The 10,251-nt window shown below is 36.8% G+C and overlaps 1 non-coding gene across 1 annotated transcript; it reads left to right on the top strand.

The window, feature by feature from the left end:
* Positions 1-9,427: 9,427 nt before the first annotated feature.
* On the top strand, positions 9,428-9,532 carry LOC132009413 (U6 spliceosomal RNA). The gene has a single exon (XR_009401908.1). It is a non-coding gene; the product is annotated as a U6 spliceosomal RNA (small nuclear RNA).
* The last annotated feature ends 719 nt before the right edge of the window (positions 9,533-10,251 follow it).

Here is a 10,251-nt window from a genome sequence, read left to right as displayed (position 1 = left end):
CCCTATTCACATCATACAGGAGCCAAGCAACATGTCCACTCTTGAACCAAATTCTCTCATGAGGATAAAAATGTTGTCCTCCACTTCGTGTACGTAGCCCAGTCTTTAGAAAAAATTCTCTCTTTTCTCCCTTTTCCTTCCCATTAGCTTTAGGGAAGGGAAAGCTACACCTCTTTCCCTCTAAGTTCTTTCAGAGGGGGAAGCAGAGGTGGGAGGTGCTAGGATTGGTGGCAGGAGCAGTTCTGCCAGTTGATGCTCTGGGAGAATACGGCAGGCTCTAGATGCTGGCAGCTCTCTGATTTTAAAATATGGACATACTCATTGATTTTTGGCTTTAGTTTGGAGCCCTAGATGCAATTTAAGGACAACAGGAAAAGTCTTCCTATATGTCCTATTAGTTTTGGAATCAGGCAGAATGTTTTAAATCTGGGCTCTGCTACTTACTATTGAGTTTCATTTTCTTCATCTGTAAAATGGTGTTACTAAAAACTATTTCTCAGGGTTATTGTGATGATAAAATTAATGAATGAATGTCATTTGGCTCCCAAATAAACGTGTTAATTACTCTTAGTTATTTTTTCTCATCATCCCGTCCTCTGTGTCCATCTCCCGCACCTTACTTGAAACCACTTTCATGCATGTGTGTATCTATGTAGACAGATATAAGTGTATATGTGTGTGTATAGGATTTAGGCTTTACTATTTTTGCCTCTTGAATCCATGTTATGTTATTGGTGCATAAAAAAAATATTTGGGATGTAAATCTTCAACATTCAGTAGCTATTGTCTTATGTTTTTATATGATTCAAGTCATAAGTTACCGAGGGTATCAGGTATGGACTTCCTACTTCCTGCAGTACACTGTGTAGGTGTATTATTACCAGAAATCCTCCAAAACGCTACCCAGTCATTTTGGTCTCTGTTTTTACAGAAATGACTAGGATGAAAGAAAAGAAAGACTGAAACAAAGAAATGTGATTGTTTTTATGTTTTACCATCAAGAATATTGTTTTAGTTAAAATGAGACCATTCAAATGAGAATAAACAAATTTAAATAAAAGAGACATTTTGATGATGATTTCTAAACTGAATGGGGTTTTACCTGATAAAATCTACAAAGCAGAATATTTTCAAAAAATGTCAGCTGCATGTAATCATTAATGTATGTTTTCTACCTTCAAATATGGTAGAATTATTATAAACTCAATAGCCTGAGAGCATTTTATGACACTTGGGCTTTCTGTTTCCAGAAAGGAAAGTAGTTCAATTATTCTTTCAACAAACATTTGTTAAATTACAAAACTGGAGAGGCTGTCCGTCTTCGCCATTGCTTTAAAGTTAAAACTTTGTCTAATAGAAGAGGAATGAAGTGAACAAACATTCAAAAATCACACATTCTAGTATCTTCCTAATTCTCTACTGCATAACACTGGTCTCCACCAACACTGCTTATTTTTGACACCTCCAACACTACTATGACCACCTCCACCATCACAAAGCAAACTTAAAAAGGTTTGCTATATTTGCCTTACAGGAAAGTCTACAAGAATTGAAGAAATCCTGATTCATTCCTTCTCAAAGATCTACAAAATCTACCCAGTATTGTCCTGATTTGTTACATTAGCCAAGTTACCAGTTTCTTCCAGAGATAGCATTTGGTAAAGAAAATCAACAAATACGCGTAGAATACCTATGCTCAGGTTCTTCTTTCATTTGTAAGTACACATACACACATGAACACATGCCATAACAGTAACTGGGAGAAAGGCAGAATTTGTGTTTGATTTTATTTGATTTTATTTTTAGACAGAGACTGCAAGAGGATACACTCATAGCTATGGCTGATTTGACTAATAAAAATGACTGCAATAGTTCTGACAGAGCAACAAAAATATTCCATGGGTTTTATGGACACAGGTAAATAATGGTTAAGAAATCAGAGTAATAGGATGTTGGAATTGAAGTATCTCAGAAGTCACTTGTCCTGGGGTGCCTGGGTGGCTCATTTGGTTAAGTGTCTGCCTTTGACTCAGGTCATGTGTCTGGGGTGCTGGGATTAAGCCCGATGTTGGGCTTCCTGCTCAGTGGGGGACCTGTTTCTCCTTCTCCCTCTGTGTCCTATCTCCTTGCCATCCTACTCTAACTCACTTTCTCAAATAAATAAATAAAATATATATTTTTTTTAAAGTCACTAGTCCATAAAAAAAATTTTTTTTTAAAGTACTAAAATAAAAACTCACTAGTACAAATCTCTCATTTTACTGATAAAGAAGTTTTGGTCTCTGGCTCTGTCAGAAAAAAAATTGGAAGACATTTAAACGGGGAAAAAAATCACTTCCACACCCTTCTAGGTTGTCTAGTTCTACAGGGGTCTGAGACCTGTCTTTGAGCTATTGCATAATTCTGGTAAGTCTAAGAAAACTTACAGTAATACAAATTATTCTTGTTCCTAGAAATGCAAATGGATATTTTCATGTGGAATACAATTGATTATGGCCCTTGGATTATTGACCAGTTTTCTATCTGTTTGCAAATTTATTTCAGCTTTCTTAATGACGTGTATACATTCACATGTGTGTGCTTTTGAACCCGTTTTTTGTTTTGTTTTGTTTTTTTATCTTACTGGCTCCCTCATTAATTATAATGTGTGAAATAAAATCATAACCACTAGCTTAGTTTCCCATTCAGCCTATCAAGGAAAAGACTTGGCCAAATATGGTTTCAATTTATGGAGTTTTACTTTACTTTATGAGGTTCAGAAATCAAGAGATAGAGGGCAAGCTTGCTTCCTTTGTCCCCAGATGATTGTGGAAAAAGAGGAGATAGAGGCAGTGATAGGGAATGGCTTGATGTAGGCCCCAGTGTGTTACAGAAAAGAAATAAATACCTGAGTCTTGTTATTAATGTGATTTCCTGCATTCAGCCCAGTTGCACTGAATCAGTCTGTGAACTTGAGCCTCATGTACTCTCAGGTTTGAAAATTGTTGTTCCAGACTCACAATAATACTATGAGACTCTTTAAAAAGGGAGAAAACATGAATTAAATGAGGCAAGAAAGCAAAGCTCTACAACACTAATCTAGTTAAAGTTTTAATCAGTAATAGCCCGTAGAAAACGATACCCTGTATCCCTGGTGTAATGGCTTCAAATGTGGGTATAGTTTTGGCAGGATTATCTTGTATTTCATTTAAAGAATCTACCAGAGAGTGTTTTCATGTGGTTCTCTAAGTACGGTAAAGATTTACCCTCAATGCTATTTTTGAATGATAGCTGCAGAATGGCTGCTTCAGAGGGAAGAATTAAAGTCAGAATCCTTCTCTAATAAGTATCTGTTCATTTTTGCAATTAACAACAACAACAACAAGTTTTTATTTTGTTTGTTGGGTGTTCAGAACTTAAAATGCTAATTCTAAGAGGGAAGGTGTTCAAGTTTCACCTATTCTGCAGAAGCCAAACAAACTTTTTCATGACAGAAAGTAGCATTATCGTTACAGAAAAATGCAAGGTGGCAAACTGTGTGCAGGACACAGGGCCTCTCCACGGCTTTTGGGGCCAGATAGATTTGAGCTCTGGAGCACCCCGAATATCTAAAAGGTTCTAAAAATATCAGTATAACCCAATTAATTAGATTACAGAAGACATGGGCCTCAGCATAATTTAAAACTTTCTTGCCTCTCACGTCTGAGTATGTGCATCAAGATGAACTCAAATATTGGGAAACTGAAATAGATTCTATTAAGTTGTTAAAAAAAACAATCAACAAACCCTTAACTGTTTCATGAGAAGCAAAGAAAAAGTGTCACTGTTAAAAGAAAGTATTGAAATGTAGTTTCTGCAAAACAAGTTAACCCTAGTGATTCCACTCCATCCCACTCAGCAATAACGTCAGTTCCTACATATGCCCTGTGCTTGTCACCAAAGGGGCTGTAAAGAAAAATAATCCACAGCCCTCCAAGAACCCTCATATTAGTTTAATAGTAATATTGATGAATTGTAGAACTATCAGAGACACTCTTCTCAGTAACACCAGATATTAGCTTCACTTAAAGCTGTATTTGTTGAAGAACTGAGGTCAAGTCTGTCAAGTCTCAATACTGTAATTTAGGTATCTCTTAGATGACGTGTCACACAATTGACTTATAGCTGTAGCTCATGATCAAGTCATCCAGTGATTCCTCTTGAGTGAACCAAATATGACTGAAGAATAGACCCTAGACAGTGAGACTGCTTGTTAAAGAAATGAATGAATACTTTCCATTATAAACTCTTGACATCAGTGTTAACAGAATTCAGTAAGTACATGACCTGAAATGTCTATGGACGACTTAGCCACGTAAGCATCAACTTAATTCAGACTCTGAAAGTAGTGCCCACCGACCCTTGCTCACAGGATTCAGGTTATAAAATGTAGATTTGAAAAATCACTCTGAACAAACTATGGAGCTAAATATTCATTAGACTACATTTCAGGGGTATGAAGATCCTAGTTGTTCATAAGGCAACAAAACTAGCAAAGTTGTGTTGTTATAGAAAATCTAATGTATTTGTAGCAGGGCCTGCTATTATGTACCAATAACATGGAAATTAACTCTCTTTGTAGTGTGTTAGTAAAAAGAAAAAAGAAAACACTGGGAATAGAGTATTAAACAAAATTTAAAATATTAGGGGTGCCTGGGTGGCTCAGTGGGTTAAAGCCTCTGCCTTCAGCTCAGGTCATGATCTCAGGGTCCTGGGATCGAGCCCTGCATCGGGCTCTCTGCTTGGCGGGGAGCCTGCTTCCTCCTCTCTCTCTCTGCCTGCCTCTGTCTGCTTGTGTTCTCTGTCAAATAAATAAATAAAATCTTAAAAAAAATTTAAATATTATTTTGCTTTTGGGAGTCTTTATATGCCAATATCCCTTAATAGAGCAAGACAAAATATGCAGAATTTCCCAGATATATTTGACTATTATATAAAGATTCAGTTCAACTAGGAGTGACAGAAAAAAAATCTAAAATGTAAGTGTCTTAATGTCTTAAACTAGATAAAAGTTGTTTTGTTTTTTGTGTTTTTTTTCTTAAGTAAAACTCCACAGATACATAGTCTGGAGCAACTTTGGCTCTTTCGGGAATCATGGCTCAGTCTTCCATTGTTAAGATCACTTCATGGTTCCACATGGCTGCATCCACAATCCATCCAGCAGGAAGGAGGAAATGAAATGACGAGAATCCCCTAACCTATTAAGGATACTTCTTAAAAGTGGCAAAGCGACTTTTTTTTAAAAAGATTTTATTTATTTATTTGACAGACAGAGATCACAAGCAGGCAGAGAGGTAGGCAGAGAGAGGAGGAAGCAGGCTTCCTGCTGAGCAGGAGCCCAATGTGGGGCTCAATCCCAGGACCCTGAGATCATGACCCGAGCTAAAGGCAGAGGCTTAACCCACTGAACCACCCAGGCGCCCCGCGACTTTTGATTATATCCTATTGGCCTGAACTTAGTTCTATGATCTCACCTACTTGAAAAACAAAGTTAAAATATATATAATATTCATTCTGTGTAGCCACATGCCTGGTTAAAAATTCTATTTTTGTGGTAGAGGAGAAGAGGACTATGAAGAATCTTTGCCACAACCATGAGACTCTTTTATTTCATGGAGTATTTCACAAGATAAAGTTATGAAAGTGTTGATATACATTAATAACTTTTGCTAAAGAATTTATTTAACTGAGAGAGAATGCAAAAGAGAGAGCACTAGAGGGGGCAGGATGGGGGAAAGGCAGAAGCAGACTGCCTCCTAAGTAGGGAGTCTGAGACTAGCCATAGAGCTCAATCCCAGAATCCTGGGATCATGACCTGAGCTGAAGGCAGACACTTAACCAGCTGAGCTACCCAGGTGCCCCTATTACTTTTGACAGTATTTTCTCAACTGCTAAGAATCAACGTCCATGGGAATTCATTGGCAGAGTCTGAGAACTCGGACTGGCAAACTGATTTAATAAGTCATTCTTACAGGAACTAGAAACATACAAGGAAGAATTAATGTTATTTCATTTAAACCTAGCCACTGCAATAATTTATTTGAAAGTTTAATGTTTCCTAAGTACTAGGAAGCCATCTCTTTGAGATGTAAATATCAAAAATGATAGAAACCTTATTTCCCAGTTTCTTTGGGAAAGTAGGAGCTTAAATTGAGTGGGCACCTTGTTCCAAATCACAAAATGATCTCTTGTCATATAGATATAACAAGTTTGTTTTTCTTTGGATAGAGCCAATTAACTAACATAGATGGTCACCCTAATTACCAGATTTAACCTTACGGTGAACTGTGTGTGACAAATAGTACTGTTAAGTCCTCTTATTTGAGTACTAATTACTGTTTATCCTGCAACTTTTATGGAATGAATTGTATCTACCTGACTATATAAAAAAAATGAGATTTCTTTCTGTTTTCACAATCTTTCAGTGGATTGCTTGAGAAACGCATCACATTCTGGCTTAACCCTTACTCGAAATAAAGCTGTTTTTCCCTTCTGCTTTTGTGGAGAATTGCTCTTGGTTGGTAGGAAATTTTTTAAATTTATAGTTCCCCAACATTGTCCTCACATTCATTTACATCACATTACTTAGTAAATTCTCTATTGCAAGTAATAAACTGCTATAATTTGACACTGAACTAGAGCTTCACAAGCCTTTTCTTAGTTTGTGTGACTAAGGCAAACATTCAATTAATGGAAAAAGATTTTCTCCAAGAGGTGTTAGTCAATAGGGCACCTGGGTGGCTCAGTCGTTAAACATCTGCCTTCAGGTCATGATGCCAAGGTCCTGGAATCAAGCCCCACACTGGGCTCCCTGCTAGGAAGGAAGGTGCTTCTTCTTCTTCCCCTGCTTGTGTTCCCTCCCTTGCTGTCTCTCTCTCTCTCTCTGCCAAAAAATAAATAAAATATTTTTTAAAAAAGAGAGATGTTAGTTAAAAAACCAGCATTGATACAGGCTGAAGAGTCTGAAGATAAGAAACCCCCATTAGCCTAGAGGACCATAACACAATAAACTGGATCGTTTAAAACAACAAAAGTTATTGCCTCAGAGTTGGGGAGTCTAGAAGTCTGCACCTATACTCCCTTTGAAACTTGTAAGGGGATCCCTTGCCTCTTTTTAGCTTCTGGTGGTTTGTAGCCAATCTTTTGTGTTGGAACTACATACCTCCAATCTCTGCTTTTGTTGTCAGTGGCATTCTCTCTCAGTCATGTTCTCATAAGGACATCAGCCCCCACTGGAGTAGGGCTCCACTCAATTCAAGTATGACCTCATGTAATGAGTTAATAGTTACATTTACAACTATCCTATTTCCAAATAAGGTCACATTCTGAGGTACTGAGGATCAGAACTTCAACCTATCTTATTTGAGGGGACACAATTCAACCTGTAACACTTAGTAAGATCCACCAAAACTTAAAGTTATCCTCTGCAGCCCTGCCAGATGTCTTAATCTCTATGTTAAGGATACATGGGCTAAAGTGCTAATACTTTACTCCTAGTTTATTTTTCATATATAAAGGGACAAGCTCTTCCTGTCCAAGTTCTGAAGTAATCAAGAAGTGATATAAAGGAGTTGGTTAGCATTTGGAGGTAAACCTTAATTATTATTATTTTTTTAAACCTGGTAAGGGCAGGGCTAGAGAACATAGTTTCTATCTATGTGCATATGGGCTTCCTAATAGTGCAGCCCAGGATTCAATGTACCCTTCTGGGGCCAGGGTAGCCAGGTCATAGATACATCACTGATCTACAAAGATGCACCTAAGTTTGAACTTAACCCTGGTTATTTTGCCAGAAGATACAAATGACAGATGCCTACTACTATGGGCAGTCAAGATTGAACTTGTGATAAAACTCTTTTTATCGAATTCTGTGAAGATTATAGTGGTGAAAGAGGCGTAGCTTTTAGATCTTCCTAAATTCCAACATAGGAAATACAGTGAAATGGGGGGGAAAAAAAGTAAAAAGAAAAATGGACAGCATTTACAAGAAAACTAGGTGACAAGGTACTCCAGGAACACCAAAATGCAAACCAGCAAGAACCACAAGACCAACACATGCTCAGTATCTGTTTAGGAGAAAACATAGAGAAGCCATGGAATGACTGACAACCTGACAGTAGGAGACCCCAAAATGGCCACTCATGGGGAGGCACAGTGGCCAGTAATAGCAGAAATGAGAGGGATCTGTCCCTAGATTAGCAGATGAGGCAAGGGGCCCTGCAGTAAGCCAGCTGACGTTTTAGCAGCATCACCTTCCCACCCTCCAAGGAGCTCACACTCAGGCAAAATAGGGGAGGCTAAATCAATATTCATTAGCAAGGAACAACATAGATTAAAGAAAGTGGGCCAGATAAATAGAGTAAACAAACAAAACAAAACAAAAAAACAAAAACAAAAACAAAAACAAAAACTACTCAGAAAAATCACCTTAAAAAGTTTTTTTTTTTTTCAAAAAGGGGGTACCTGGGTGGCTCAGTCATTAAGCGTCTGCCTTCAGTTCAGGTCATGATCCTAAAGTCCTGGGATAGAGCCCTGCATCCAGCTCCCTGCTCAACCGGAGGCTGCTTCTCCCTCTCCCACTCCTCTACTTGTGTTCCCTCTCTTGCTCTCTATCTGTCAAATAAATAAATAAAGTCTTAAAATAAAAAAAAAATTTAACACAGCACAGAAACACAGAGTTGTTAGAACAAATATCCTTCTGATAATCAGGAAAATGAAATTCACATAAAAATGAGTAACAGAAATGTGTCAAGGCCAAAACCCATACAAATACATTATGTGTTTTCAATAAAAAGTCTTATTTGGGAATTTTTCACATCTTGTGAGAATGAATTAAATTACAGTTTTTGTCACCTTAAAATTTCCTGAGAAGGAAAAAATTCAAAATCTTGATAAATTACTTTTAATTTTGACATAATAAAGTATGTAAAAAGAAAGGAAAGTGGGGGATATTGTTAGAAAAAATACTTAAAACATTTTTATTTCATTAATCATCTTCTAATTTGTGAGTGCTAAAATATTATGCTAATTTTTAAAATTATTTTTAGATGTCTTCTTGATTTTTACTTCTTTTTCTTATGGCAGTATTTGGTTTTGGTCTTGATTTGAGCCAAATACTGACTTTAGCTCCTGGCTTGTTAACATTTGGAAAAAATACATATCAGTGCATCTCAATCCTGTAAGGTTTATGGCCTGGATGACAAAAAGAGAACATAGATTCTCAGTGAGTTGCTTACTCCCAAAAGAAGAATGAGAGAAAGAGGCTGGACTGTGAATCCTCAACCTCTACCTCTAGACTCATCATTCAGATTAAGTCTTTATCAGTTATTTATTGCTGTTTAGAATCCACTGGAAATTTAGTGGCTTTAAAACAACAACCATTTTATATGTTCACAATACCATGGGTTGTGTCTGCTTCAGCAAAACATAAACTAAAATCAGAATAATACAGAGAAGATTAGCAGGGCTGCTGCACAAGGATGACAGACAAATTCATCAAATATTCTATATTATTGAGGGGTGAGTTCATCAAGAAGATAGAATAGTTATAAATAAATACACAACATCAGCCCACCTAAATATATTAAGCAATTAAATAGTAACAGTTCTGAAGGGAAAAGTTGACAACAGTACAATAGTAGGGGAACTTCAATACCCTACTTTCAGGTATGGATAAATCATCCAGAGAGAACATAAAAAAGAAAATGTTGAACTTGAACCATGTATTGGACCAAATAAACCTAATAGACACATACATTCTGTTCATCAGCAGCAGAATACACATTCTTCTCAAGTGCATACAGAACATTCTCCAGGATAGATCATATGGTAGGCTGCAAATCCTGTCTTAGTAAATTAAGAAGATTGAAATCATAGAAAGTATCTTTTCCAACCACAAGAGTATAATCAACAACAAGAGGAAAGTTGGAAATTTACCAAGCATGTGGAAACTAAAGACCACACTCCTCAACAATCCATGGGTCAATCCATGGGTCAAAAAAGAAATAAAAAGTAAATTTAAAAAATGTCAAAACAAATGAAAATGGAAACACATGGGATACTGCACAAGCAGTTCTGAGATGCATGTTTATAGCAATAAATGCATATGCTAAGAAAATGGGAAGATCTCAAACAACCTAACTTTATACCTCCAGGAACTAGAAAAAGAGCAAACTAAACTCAAGTTGGAGAAGGAAGATAACAAAGATTAGAGCAGAAACAAATAAAGTATAG

The sequence above is a fragment of the Mustela nigripes genome, chromosome 1 (assembly GCF_022355385.1).
Source record: "Mustela nigripes isolate SB6536 chromosome 1, MUSNIG.SB6536, whole genome shotgun sequence".
NCBI lineage: Eukaryota > Metazoa > Chordata > Mammalia > Carnivora > Mustelidae > Mustela > Mustela nigripes.
Note: the sequence above shows the minus strand (reverse complement) of the source record. Positions and strands in the feature narration are given on the sequence as shown.